This window comes from Neoarius graeffei, chromosome 17 (assembly GCF_027579695.1).
Source record: "Neoarius graeffei isolate fNeoGra1 chromosome 17, fNeoGra1.pri, whole genome shotgun sequence".
NCBI classification, from domain to species: Eukaryota; Metazoa; Chordata; class Actinopteri; order Siluriformes; family Ariidae; genus Neoarius; species Neoarius graeffei.
The window spans coordinates 24290267-24304639 of NC_083585.1; the positions used below are offsets into that span (position 1 = coordinate 24290267).

The following is a 14373-nucleotide window of genomic DNA, read 5'->3' on the forward strand; positions in this document are numbered from 1 at the left end:
TGTGCAAGAAATTTGAAAAATTTCAAAAACCTCTGTTTTACTCTCTCTGAAAGACATCAGATGTTGCAGGCTTATCTTTCAGCAGGATCACTTGGCCAAGCTGTCTTGCAAGTTAAAGGCGGTTCTCCATTTTACTCAGTACTGTGAAGCCATTCAACATGCAGTCAGACCATTTGGCTTCATTGAGACCAACACAAAGGTCACAGCAGAAATGCTGTATAAGGGAACATCATACAAGAAAGGACAATTCCTTGTCACAGGGAACACTGACTCTGTGGAATTTAGTGAACTAGTCCTTATTTTGATTAAAAAAAACCCCCGAAAGTTCATTTTCTGTTGTAAATGTATGTAGCAGAATTCCTTCCTCATTACCATCTGTATTCAGTTAGGAAAGACAAAGAAAAGATACAGTGTCTCAATATCAGTGACTTGAGTTCTATCCATTGCAATCTTATATGAAGGATGGATACCAAATGGTTCCATTAAAACACCATAGTGTTGTCACAATAATGAATGTCTTGGGCTGTCATTCTGGTGCCAGTTGAACTTTATTCACTCTTTGATACTTAGAAATGGATGATGCAGAGCAAAGCAACATAAGATGTGCCATCAGTAAGGTGTTGTCAGACCTCCTGGCCTCACTTCTAAACATTGTAGAGGAGACAATACGGTCGCTGGGGGTGGAAACCAGTGAGGATTTTCACTTCATCCAGGAAGCTGATCTGCTTTCTGTCCTAAGACCAATTCAAGCACAAAAAATGGTTGCTGCATGGAAACAAACCAGTATGTACAATGCAACAAAATTAATTTTTTACAAATAACCAAGGATAAACCTCATTTAATACATTTTTTATTTTAAAATTTTTGTTGTGGTGGCACGGTGGTGTAGTGGTTAGCGCTGTCGCCTCACAGCATGAAGGTCCGGGTTCAAGCCCCGTGGCCGGCAAGGGCCTTTCTGTGCGGAGTTTGCATGTTCTCCCCGTGTCCGCGTGGGTTTCCTCTGGGTGCTCCGGTTTCCCCCACAGTCCAAAGACATGCAGGTTAGGTTAACTGGTGACTCTAAATTGACCGTAGGTGTGAATGTGAGTGTGAATGGTTGTCTGTGTCTATGTGTCAGCCCTGTGATGACCTGGCGACTTGTCCAGGGTGTACCCCGCCTTTCGCCCGTAGTCAGCTGGGATAGGCTCCAGCTTGCCTGCGACCCTGTAGAACAGGATAAAGCGGCTAGAGATAATGAGATGAGATGAGAAATTTTTGTTTTATAGCACAGAGAATTGAAATCCACAGCCAGTCAACATTAAGCTCTCCGACTTCCTCAACGCGCTCCTCAGTCTCCTCCCCCTCGCCCAGCCATCCAAATACTGCTGCAGATTGGGTTGACAGCTTCCAGATTCCATGGGGCAAGTTTCCTGAAGCCTTGATGCAGTGTTTGGAAAGGGGGAAAAGACCAAGTCCACGGTTAAGGAAAGAAATGATTCGGATTGTTGTCTCTGAGATGATGAATGCACGTGCTTCTCCTGGTAAACAAGCTCTACAGAAGTTGCCAAAAAAATAGTTGCCAAGTAGGCTATCCAGTGTCACTACAAGATGTCATAGAAGGTGATGTGGTGGGACCAGGATATCACTCATTGGTTAAGCAGTTACACGCCCGAATTGAAAATGTGAAGCGGTCTTCAGCACCAAGGATAATGAAGCGCAAACTGGGGTCAGATAAATATGACACAGATGAAATCCCAGCCGACTAAAGGGCAGCTGTTCAGGACACATATGGCTGCATAAAGTGGGACATGAAATTCATGCCAGTGAGTGAGATGCCGGAAAGCCAGCAGGAGAAGAAAGACAAAATGAAGGTGCTTAAACAGACTAACTTTAGCCCAGATGAAGTAAAAACTCTTATGAAGTGCATCTACTACTCCCAGCGTAAAGAGATAAACAAGGGAACAGATCACCAGTACCTCATAGAGGAGTGGCCTTTTTTGTTCCAGGAGATTGGCATGACAGTCCACTTCCAAGAACTCACTGGGGTATCACTAATGGAGACTTTCATCACTAGTGAAGAAAAAAGGTAAAACGGCTTCTGAACTTCATGAGAACCATTTGTGCTGACAAGAGCAAACGAATATTGCAGACTGTCACACAGCTGAAAATTCTGAGAGGACAATTGGTGGGCTGCTCAGAAGATGTCAAAGATATGGTGCTCCTTCTTTTGTCCTATTTTGATGAAAAAGAGGAGAACCTCTTCCATTGTATAGAAGAAACTTGTCTGGCAAAAGAAGTACAAGTGGAAAGCTTGCCTGTGACACCATGCATTACTGTATGTAGTAAGTTTATATTCATCTTTATTCATTCACTGAAGGAGCTTGTATGGAAATATTACACAAAATGCACTGTCATGTTTTAAAGTGGGGGCGGCACGGTGGTGTAGTGGTTAGCACTGTCACCTCACAGCAAGAAGGTCCTGGGTTCAAGCCTAGCGGCCGATGAGGGCCTTTCTGTGTGGAGTTTGCATGCTCTCCCTGTGTCCGCGTAGGTTTCCTCCAGGTGCTCCGGTTTCCCCCACAGTCCAAAGACATGCAGGTTAGGTTAACTGGTGACTCTAAATTGACCGTAGGTGTGAATGTGAGTGTGAATGGTTGTCTGTATCTATGTGTCGGCCCTGCGATGACCTGGCGACTTGTCCAGGGTGTACCCCGCCTCTTGCCCATAGTCAGCTGGGATAGGCTCCAGCTTGCCTGCGACCCTGTAGGACAGGATAAGCAGCTACAGATAATGGATGGATGCTTTAAAGTGCTAGTTGTGGTTCTGAAACATCCAGTTGTATTTTCTCCTCTAAATAAGTTTGACTTGTCAGCTCCTTTGCTGTGGTGAAAACGAGTGCCTCACCAGCAAACTACAAATTTGAGATCCACTACAATGCATTCTGTTCTTGTTGTGAGCAATTCCAGCGTTATGGACGTGACACTTGAACTCAAAATGGCAACAAATGACCCAGTGCATGTTTTATTGTCTCCCAGTATTTAAACAGGTGTTGCATATTTTAAGGCTGTACCATACTGGAGAAGTGATAGAACAAGAACAATTCCCATAGTACATCTAGGGCATGCCAGAAAACGCCAATAAAAGATGCGTTATGGATGTGACAGAAAAAGTATCACTTTTCTTGGGTGACTGTATATTTTTATCAAACTCTGTGAAATTGTAAACCTAATGTCGAAATGGAGATATCCATTTGATAGAGGGGTCCAAGGTGAATATTAAAAAAATCTTTGTTTAAAATATTTTGTATTTCATGCAGAGTTTCGGAAGGAAAAGTCAGCGTTATGGATGTGACGAAATTCCGTTATGGATGTGACGCGTCTGAAATAGACATGGCATATGTTTAGAAAATCAGCAATTTAACCACCATAACCCTTTGAAAAACTCTCTAAATATCAGCTAAAACTATCAAAGTTCTTAAATAATATTTAGGATGGCTATTGTTTTGCTGTTTTGTGGATTTTAGCATACATTTCTGTGGCTTGTGGCAATAATATAGAATTGTACATGATCAAAGTTGATTTTAGCTTGGGTTTTACATTATAAGAAAGAAAGACTGACAGTGACATATTAGGTTGGTTACAAATTGGTTCAACTTATTCACATCTGTAAAATACAGGCCTAGGTGATCTCTCTGGAAGTGGTTTTGATGTATTACATGTTGCTTTATTTTTGCATGGTGAGGTTGACATTTACATGGAATTGCCCTTGTGCATCATTCAAACAATTTTATCAGCTCAAAAACAATGGTGTTAGCTGGTTTAGATCCACTTGATTCATTTTGATCACTGTCACCACAAAGCAGGAGCTGATGAATCAAACTTGGAGTATCTATTACACTAGTACAGAGGAGAAAACACCACTGAATGGTAATAGCTAATGTGCTGCTTCTTTGCAGGATCCTACTGCTATGCCTCAAGGCAGTTCATGCTGATCGTAAATGGCACAGTTGTGATTGACCAAATCTCCACCTTCATCTCTGCCATCTGTTTGATATTTGGAAGCTAGTACTGCCTGAATATCCACTATCCAGTGGAACTGGGCTCCACACTTGAGTTCCTTCCAAGATAAAGACATATTTTTTATTTCTACCTTTTGAAGAAATCAATGTATATGGTGGATGATTATGATTTCTTCTGGTCACAAAGGTGTTTCTTCAACATCAACCCAGACAAGGGCACAAAAGTTGAAACAAAGAAAAACAAGAAGCAACTCTCAGTGAACCCAGGAGTCCTCACCCTCATCGCAGATCTCTCTGATTATGAGTGGAGAGAGACATGTTAAACATGGACTTAACTGAACTGTTAAGACTGAACTCTGTACGGGACTAGCTGCCTGGAACAGCATAGACTTTATTGTCCTTTACCAGTTAACCATTGACATTCAGTGTTCTGTAATGTTTCTGTTAGCTTTAGTGTTTTAATAAGCTGTTTATTTGATTCTGTTAAATTTATGTGAACTGGCATAGCATGCATTTTGGTGGCGTCACTAATTTCTTCAACAATAACAAGAAGACAACAGCATTTTTGTTAGAGGCTGTTTTTTTCAGTTAGGTCAAACAGTTTTAGCAGGAGACCAATTTCAATTACATGATTCTGAAAATGGCAAACAGTGATTTACTTCTGTAAGATTTTACATTACTTTCAGGGAGTTTTCGATTGTCTTTTTGTTTTTTTTTTATTGCCAGAAGCAACTTTTCAAAAGATTTTGTCCCTCATTTATTTGAAATCTTTGATACTGGTAGAGAATTTGCAGAGCTTCTTGGCTCTCCATGCATTCAAGTTAATAAAGTTCTGAAGAACATTTGAGCCTTTGTTTAAGTGCCTTGGTGACACCTGAGAGAAGGTTGAAGATGGGTGGCATTGCCAAGATCTAACAATCTCCTTTTAGGATAAGTAAACTGAAGCCATACTGCTCTTGTATAAATTATCTTGTCTTAATAACAAGTGCAATTTTTTTCCTCCTTCTGTTTTTTTTTTAAGGTATTACATTCAAACTTATATGAATGGTTGTGGACTTGGAGGGAACAACTGACTGGCCTTCATGACACCTGGGAAAATGGTGAGCTTCTAATCCATCTAATTGTCGAAAGCAAGCTGTTTTTGTTTTTAACTTTTACATTTTTTTTTCATTTCTGCTTTATTGGACAGCAGAAGCAGAGACAAACAGACTCAGGACAGCTGAGTAAGAAGGGATGATATTCAGCAAAGGACCCAAGCCGGAACTGAATTTTGGCCAGTGTGATAACTGTGTGATACGTGTTCTACCAGGTGAGGCCCAGCTGTTAATCTATTTGAGTGTGAATTTAGTCATTCAATTGTCATTTGGAATCTGTGCACTGAAAAGAAAGAAAGTGTTGATCCCTGAGAAAATCTGTCTTTTAGGATGATGTGTGTCCTTCCGCCTTCTTTTATTTCCTTACCAGTGGTTGTACTTGACATGGACCTTTGCAATCTCTTCGCTGACCTATACTAGTCTACCCTCCTGAACCACCTCTGTTCTGTCCTTTTTTACTGCTGGATTTTACAGTAGATATCAACATTTATGCCTGATTGGTCTACTGCCTAGCCATACAATTGTAAACACTACAAAATCATTTAACCTTCTTGTCACAGTGATTTTGGAAAATGCAAATAATGGCCAGTGCTCTCATTCTTCATCGACATTATCAAGGGCTACTCATAAAGGTATGTTGTTGTTTTTTTTGTTGGTTTTGATTTTCACACCTGTCAAATACTTAAACTGTCACATCAACAATTATGATCGATGATGGCAATAATAATTTTTTTTTTCTGGCTTCCAAGATCATGCCAGCCCACAGCAAATACCTGACTTGTGAAATAACACATGCTCTAAGTTCCAGTTTCCTGAACATCGTACCATGTCAGTGTGAGACTCATCCCATACTGTGTCCCATCTGTCTTCAGTCAAGTCTGGACCCAGTGACTCGGACACCAGTCTTATCAAGGCTACAGTAATTAGAGGTAAGAAGAGTAGCAATCCATAAACAGCCTTCTTCTTCTTGTGTTCATATCTGTGTAAGCATCATGCTCCAGCACTGCATCAGTCTAACTTTTGCTTTGTTTCTGTTTTCTGGCTCCAGAAATGATGATGCCAGTCCACAGTGGGCACCTGATGGCTAACATGTGAGTCTTCAGGCAAACCTGGTGACAGTACAAGGCCTAAGTTCCAATTTCATCAACATCATGTCCATGTGAGATTCTATCCCATGTTGAATGCCCTCTTCACTTAAGTCTGGACTCACTAACTCATTACTCTTGATCAGCCATGCAAGTGGCTAATTTTATCATGTTTGTTCATTCATGTGTGGACACATGCTGTTTTCTCAAAATATCAGCACTGTTTTGTGAGCAGACTGGACAAGTAATTGGATCGTTTCAATAATTTTTTCACAGGGAATGTCTCATCTCATCATCTCTAGCCGCTTTATCCTTCTACAGGGTCGCAGGCAAGCTGGAGCCTATCCCAGCTGACTACGGGCGAAAGGCGGGGTACACCCTGGACAAGTCACCAGGTCATCACAGGGCTGACACATAGACACAGACAACCATTCACACTCACATTCACACCTACGGTCAATTTAGAGTCACCAGTTAACCTAACCTGCATGTCTTTGGACTGTGGGGGAAACCGGAGCACCCGGAGGAAACCCACGCGGACACGGGGAGAACATGCAAACTCCACACAGAAAGGCCCTCGCCGGCCACGGGGCTCGAACCCGGACCTTCTTGCTGTGAGGCGACAGCGCTAACCACTACACCACCGTGCCGCCCCACAGGGAATGTGTAAATGCAAAAACAGTTTCTTAAAGTTTAACAGTGTACCTTGGTTTGCAATGGGCTTTATTTGTTATTTTCTTTATAATTTACCTTAAGCAGTTGTTGACTGTAAAATCTATGCCAACCATCAGTAATGTCTTATGTGTTGTACCATACATTTTTTTTTTTGCAATGATATTCTGGGAACCACAGCTGCTGGTAATTTATTGTAAAATTGAAGTCTTCAATAAAATACCATAATGTATCATACAGTTATATTCTGTTTATCACTGAAAAACATTGTAATTAGGTTTACAGTATACATGTAGTTTTTAAAAAAGTTCAACATAAACAGGTTTATGTTACAGCTGCTATTTTTAAAGCAACTTACCGTAAACAGATTTACAAGGTTTACAATACATTTACAATACTGTTTTGACAGTAATTTATGATCAACAAATGAGTTGTAAACTGTGAAATTTACAGATGACTACCGTAATGTCTTATATATTATCACCATATTTTTCATGGTGAGTTCTGGCAACCACAGCTGCCAGTATTTTACCATAAATTACACGGATTTTTTTTTTTTTTACAGTGAACCATTCACACTCAATTTAGAGCCACCAATTAGCCTAACCTGCATGTCTTTGGACGGTGGGGGGAGTACATGCAAACTCCACACAGAAAGGCCCTTGTCACCTGCTGGGCTCAAACCCAGAACCTTCTTGCTGTGAGGTTCTAACCACTCCACCACCATGCCACCCTGAAGCAGGATATAAAATAGTAACAAGAAAAGTGCCTCCTTTTCCTTCTGCGTTTTCTTTCCTTATGTGTTTCTTGTCAGGGTATATTCATATACCTTATGAATAGTATATATTAACTTTATTTAATAAAACATTGCATCTAAAGGGAGATAAATGGTTATACAGAAAGGTGAAATATTTCATTCCAAATAATTCTTCATTAAACATTTAAATTCCATTTCAATTAAAATGTTTCATTTTTGGAAAAAAATTTGTGTGTGTACCGTATATATACTGTGTGTGTGTGTGTGTGTGTGTGTGTGTGTGTGTGTCTATCTATCTATCTATCTATCTATCTATCTATCTATCTATCTATATATATATATATATATATATATATATACAGGATATAGTACACACACACACAGTACTGTGCAAAATTCTTAGGCGCCTTATTTTTTTTCATGCAAACTTTGTTATAGAGTTCTATTTTATGACTTCTACATTATCGAGTCAGTACAAAAAGATTTGAGTCCAAACGTTTGTTTTCCAGCACAAAATTAAATATTACAGGAAAAAAGACTGTATCTGAGCAGCATATTACATAAGAGAGCACTTTTCAGATTAAAAAAGAAAACATAATGAAGGCTGCTGGGTTTTGGGGCAAAATGAAGAAGCGAGTGTGACAGTCTGATGCCCCTTTTCCACCAAAGCAGTTCCAGGGCTGGTTCGGGGCCAGTGCTTAGTTTGGAACCGGGTTTTCTGTTTCCACTGACAAAGAACTGGCTCTGTGGCCAGAAAAAACGGTTCCAGGCTAGCACCAGCTTTTTGCTGGGCCAGAGGAGGGGGGGGGGGGGCGGAGTTGTTAAGACCAACAACAATAGCAAGACCGCGAAAGGTTGCCATTTTTAAATAAGCGACGAGATATCATGGATGCAGTAAAGCAGCAGTCATCCATTATTATTGTTGCTGTTGTTGCTTCTTCTTCTTCTTCTTCTTCTCCGTGTTGTTGTTGCTTTGATGTTCACGCCAAGGTTTATGCAAACGCAGCAACGTAACTGACGTATATAGCGACGTAATGACGTGGCTCCCCTTAGTACCCCGAGCTATGGAAAAGCAAACTGGTTCTCAGCTGGCTCGCAAGTTGAACGAGTTGTGAACCAGCACCAGCACTGGCCCCGAACCAGCCCTGGAACTGATTTGGTGGAAAAGGGGTAAAAGTGTCCAGAAGAACTGTGGCTGGTTCTGCAAGATGCTCAGTAAAACCTACAGGTCATTTCCTTATAAAACTGCACTCACTGGACCTGAGACTACTATTTCTTTTAAAGCAAAGGGTCGACTCACACCAAATGTTGACTTTGTTTTATTTATTTTAGCTTACTGCTCAGATACAAAAAAAAAATTTTCTGTCACATTTAATTTTGTGCTGGAAAACGAATGTTTGGACTCTAAAATGTTTTTGTACTGACTCGATAATGTAGAAGTCGTAAAATAGAAATCTATAACAAAGTTTGCCTGAAAAAAAAAATACAGTGCCTAAGAGTTTTGCACAGCATGTGATATGTTCCAAAAGGCATTAGAAGAAATTATTTGTATTTGCTTCTTATATATTCTGTGTGCTATAAGAAGCAAATACAACCCTTACAGAAAAAACACATGAACTTCACATGTGATTTCTCACATGTGAAATATGTGGAAAATGTGTTTTGCACATGGGAAACGTTATTTGCACATGGGAAACGTGGTTTTGGTCCAATTTTATGCGAATCACATGTGGGAATGTTTTACACATGTGGTAACATGTTTTCCACATGTGCTCTACATGGTAACACATGTTACAAAATCTGATACCATGTATTCCACATGTGGTAACGTGATCACATGTGAAATACATGGGAAATTCATGTGTTTTTTCTGTAAGGGAAATAATTTCTTTTAATGCCTTGGAAGGATAGTGGGTTCGCTGATCCAGGTTGTATGGATAGCTAGGATTGCCCTTGGTGGTCAGCCAATGAAGTAACACATTAATACCATAGTACTAGATTCTAATAATAATGGATGCAGGCCATGAGGGAGGAAGCTTAAAGTGCCATTCCACCATTGGATGTATTCTTTGGCATAAAATACAATATATTTTGACAACATATATAAATGGTATCACTAGATAGAGAAATCTTTTAGCTTCAAAATGATATATCAAACATAATTTTTTGACAACGACAAGTATATTAATTTTGCGACCAAAGTCACTTACCCTTTTAATTTCCGCGCGGTAGTGAAACGTGATGTCATCGGCAGGTTCCCCTTCTTGTGTACCACGTGTCGGTCTATTTTTAGACCAGGAAACCCCCAAAGTGAGAGAGTCATTTCTCCTCGTATATGGGGGCCAAAAAAATTGCGAAAAATTTTGAGTTAATCTTTCAGTTAGCTAGATTTATTGGTATTAGCTAGATTTATTGGTATTATTTTTATCGCGTTCTATCCGCCATTGCTGATAATATGTGCCATGTCACACGTGACGTGGTACACAAGAAGAGGAACCTGCCGATGACATCACGCGCGGAAATTAAAAGGGTAGGTGACTTTGGTCGCAAAATTAATATACTTGTCGTTGTCAAACAATTATGTTTGATATATCATTTTGAAGCTAAAAGATTTCTCTGTCTAGTCATGTTATCATAAAATATATTGTATTTTATGTCAAAGAATACATCCAATGGTGGAATGGCACTTTAATGTTGCACATGATGAAGTACACTTTACCAAGATTTGCAGTGAACACACAGTACTTGGACACTTGGGGATTGTGTTCTGTGTGATCAATTCTTGAATGTTATCGGCGGGATGGGGATGGGGGGGGTTGAATACAAAAATTGTTGTCTTTTCTGCTTCGACATTGTGCTGCATTATGCATTCTTTTGATGTCATCTGCGTCTGTCTAACTTGGTTAAAATGAGAAATACACAAATGCTTTGTTTAGAATACAGAAAAGATAAAAGTTCATTGTTCCAATGTGTTATGATGAAGAACAGGTTTCAGGTGAATATGTGGTTGGATAGCTTGTTCATTGGATAATGGGTTGGATTGTTATATTGTGTTGTTTTTGGTGAAGAACATAATTTTGCTTCTCTTTGACGTTGTTCCAGAGGTAGACTTTGTTTTGTAAATGTGGAGGAAGAATGTGGGTCAGCTGTCATCAAAATGAGCAACACTTCACGTCTATACACTGGATGCATGCAAATATCCCTCTTGACGAGGGACAGTACTGTACTTAGTTTTCACCTTTTATTTATCTGTTTGACTGGAGTACTAAAAAGTCTCTTACACATACGTATACCCAAAAGGCATGACAGTACACAACTGGTGTTTTCCCAAGATTTCTGAACATGTTCAAAACACCTGTTTACATCTGACATGGATTGAAACCATTTTTAAATGCAAATAAACATAACACTTTTTTTTTTTTACATTTTACTGTCACTGAGTTAGGCTCCAGCTTGCCTGAGACCCTGTACAGGATAAGCGGCTACAGATAATGGATGGATGGATGGATGGATGTCACTGAGTTAGTCCTGTAAACAACACTATGAAATATCAATGTCTGATATCAGAATGTGTCAAGCTGAAATTTGCACAAATATCAAGTCATGTCACAACCACACACATTTCTCAATTTACTCCAATTTACCAATTTACGTTTGGGTCACAATAAAAATGTTCTGCTCCTTCAAATCTTACACTTCTTGTCTAAATTAAGTCATCAAAATCCCAATTGAGTCCATTTCAATTCCAGGTTGTAACACTACAAATGTTTTCTGGGGGTTGAATACATGAGCCGTCCAAAATATCCATCCATCATCCATAACCGCTTATCCTGTACAGGGTCACAGGCAAGCTGGAGCCTATCCTAGCTGACTATGGGTGAGAGGCGGGGTACACCCTGGACAAGTCGCAAGATCATCGCAGGGCTGACACACAGAGACAAACAACCATTCACACTCACACCTACGGTCAATTTAGAGCCACCAATTAGCCTAACCTGCATGTGTTTGGACTGTGGGGAAAACCGGAGCACCCAGAAGAAACCCACACAGACACGGAGAGAACATGCAAACTCCACACAGAAAGACCCCCGTTGGCCACTGGGCTCAAACCCAGAACCTTCTTGCTGTGAGGCGACAGTGCTAACCACTACACCACCACGCCACCTGTGTCCAAAATATGAATTTTACAAACAATAATTGTTCTTACGCAAATAGTTCAACAGAGGCATCTTTTAGAAGTTGGTGTTGTGCAAAAAAAAAGTGTGCTTTGCATATGTATCACCCGTATAACCTTCTAAACAAGACTCAAGTCTGTATTTATAACCTCATTAATTAGGTTCTTCCTGTATGTGATGTAGACAGTATAGTTTTATTGAAAATATTTTTATGCCCTTTGTACGTATTCTCAATTTTGACCTGCTGTAGTTCAGCTGCCTTATACTATACACATAAGATGATGAAGCACTTGTTGCAAATCGCCTTGTTTAGTCATTGGTCTGCTGTAGATTGTGAGACTTCCTAGAGTCTTGCTTTAAATGAGCCGTGTTGATTTTGTCAGTGTGCCAAAGACAATATGAGGAGAACTAATATTGACCAGAATTTAAAGGCAAATTGAAGTGTTTAGGGTAAATCAGTGATGTTGAAGCTTCTGTGGGAAAACTCAAACTGTCAACAGAAGAAACTGCTGGTGTGCAAGCTGGTGTCAGCTCTGGCTTTGACCTCACATACCACATAAACCCACGCACTCCAGCCAAGAACAGCACATGTGAACATGGAAAAGTCCGATATAGAGAGAGAAAAAGTAAAGAAAATATTGATATGTTGAAACTTGTATTCCCGTGGGCTGATATTTTGGTCTGTGAAAATTTGCCTTCCCAAGGACATTTCTTTTATCTTGGTACCCAGCAGTAAACTTGTTCCCTCTGCAGAGTAAATGTTGCTTCTTGATAATTTGAAACTTGTTCAGATCAAATGATCAAACACATTTGTTTTGCATGAGTGTGACAAAATGAAGCCACAGAAATTTGTAAGCCTTGGGATGATGTCAGTTCCTGTCATGTGTGAATTTATAAAATGTCCATGGAAACAGTCTCATGAAGATTTGGGTATTGATGCAAGTGCCCCACTGCCAGTCTTGTTCTTGTGAGGATGCCTTGTATAAATGGGAACTTAACTGTCTTTGCCCTTGTGACCATGAGCCCCCTCACTCTGGGAGAGAAACTCACAGCCACCACTCTTGTACTTCATACACAATAGCCTCTTCTCATTCGCACAGATGGTTCCAACATGCCTTGGCTTCAGAATGGAAAGAATGACTTACTTCCTATTTCTTTCCTAAGCTGTCCTTAGAACATGAGGAAGGGTCTTTTCACCAGTCAAATAAGACGAGATAAGAAACATGCACAGTTACCAGTGTCCATAAGAAAGGTGCATTTCTCAAAGAAATCCACACATTTAGCAGGAGGACATCATGAGGGATGGTTAAAATGCATATTAAGATTTGATCTTGAGTGAATGGCGCATTTTAGTTTTAAAATAAATGATTAATAGAGGAAATGAGATATTTGCTACGATATCTCATCTCATTATCTCTAGCCGCTTTATCCTGTTCTACAGGGTCGCAGGCAAGCTGGAGCCTATCCCAGCTGACTACGGGTGAAAGGCGGGGTACACCCTGGACAAGTCGCCAGGTCATCACAGGGCTGACACATAGACACAGACAACCATTCACACTCACACCTACGGTCAATTTAGAGTCACCAGTTAACCAAACCTGCATGTCTTTGGACTGTGGGGGAAACCGGAGCACCCAGAGGAAACCCACGCGGACAACATGCAAACTCCACACAGAAAGGCCCTCGCCGGCCACAGGGCCCGAACCCAGACCTTCTTGCTGTGAGGCAACAGCGCTAACCACTACACCACTGTGCCGCCCTGCTACGATATCCCTTATCAAAAATTCCCATGCATGGATTGTCCAAGAATGGCTCACATGACATAAAATAGTTCCACCATTGATTAAGCAATGTACAGTATCTTGTGATGTCAAAACAACAACAACAAAAAAAAACGATATGATGTGAGTCAGTCATGGTATATCCTCGATATACCATGAACTGACGTAACAATTTTGAGCTATACAGCCGACTCAAGTCACAGCTGTGGCTTCACGAGCATTTCTGTGTGTGTAGATCTACATATTATGATCATGCGTAGCGAGGCAGGCGATAGCACGGAACATTGCACATGTGCAGGTCGAAGGTTGTGCCGATGTAAATAATAAACATGGCTGCCTCCAGTGAGTTTATGCCAAGCTTCAATCTTCACTTTTAGTTTTGAATTATTTGATGAGGGATATTTTGTTAGGACTGAGGACTGTCTTGGCCTCTAGAGGCCGCTGTTATGTTTTTTTTTCTTGTCATGTTTGTTTTGGGCCTCTAGAGGTCACCACTGCTTCTGTGTTTTGTGTTTGTTTTGATTGCCTGTTTAGTCCTCATTATTGCCACCTGTTCCCCATTTAGCTTGTGTATAAATACTTCCTCAGTTTGGTCCCCAGTCACGGAGTCTTTGTGCTGTTATGCTTAGCTCCAGTAACTGCTGTTCTGTGTTCCTTGCCCGTGTCTTTGTGGTTTTTGTACTTTGCTTTCTTTTGGACTTTTTGGACTTTGTGTTTACCATTTTTGGATCCTCTGAGCGTTTGTATTTTTGCCTCTTCTTTTCTGGTTTTTTGGCTCTTTGTTTCTTTGAACTTTTGGTTTTTTCCCGGTT

At 40.4% G+C, this 14373-nt stretch overlaps 1 protein-coding gene across 1 annotated transcript in view; it reads right to left on the reverse strand.

Annotated features, from left to right (window-relative positions):
- Nucleotides 1–580: 580 nt before the first annotated feature.
- c1qtnf5 (C1q and TNF related 5) overlaps nt 581–14373 on the reverse strand; it is a 72568-nt gene continuing 58775 nt past the window's right edge. The window contains exon 4 of the mRNA XM_060943860.1: nt 581–734. The gene's annotated coding sequence lies outside the window, so the exon portion shown is untranslated. The remainder of the gene's footprint in view (nt 735–14373) is intronic.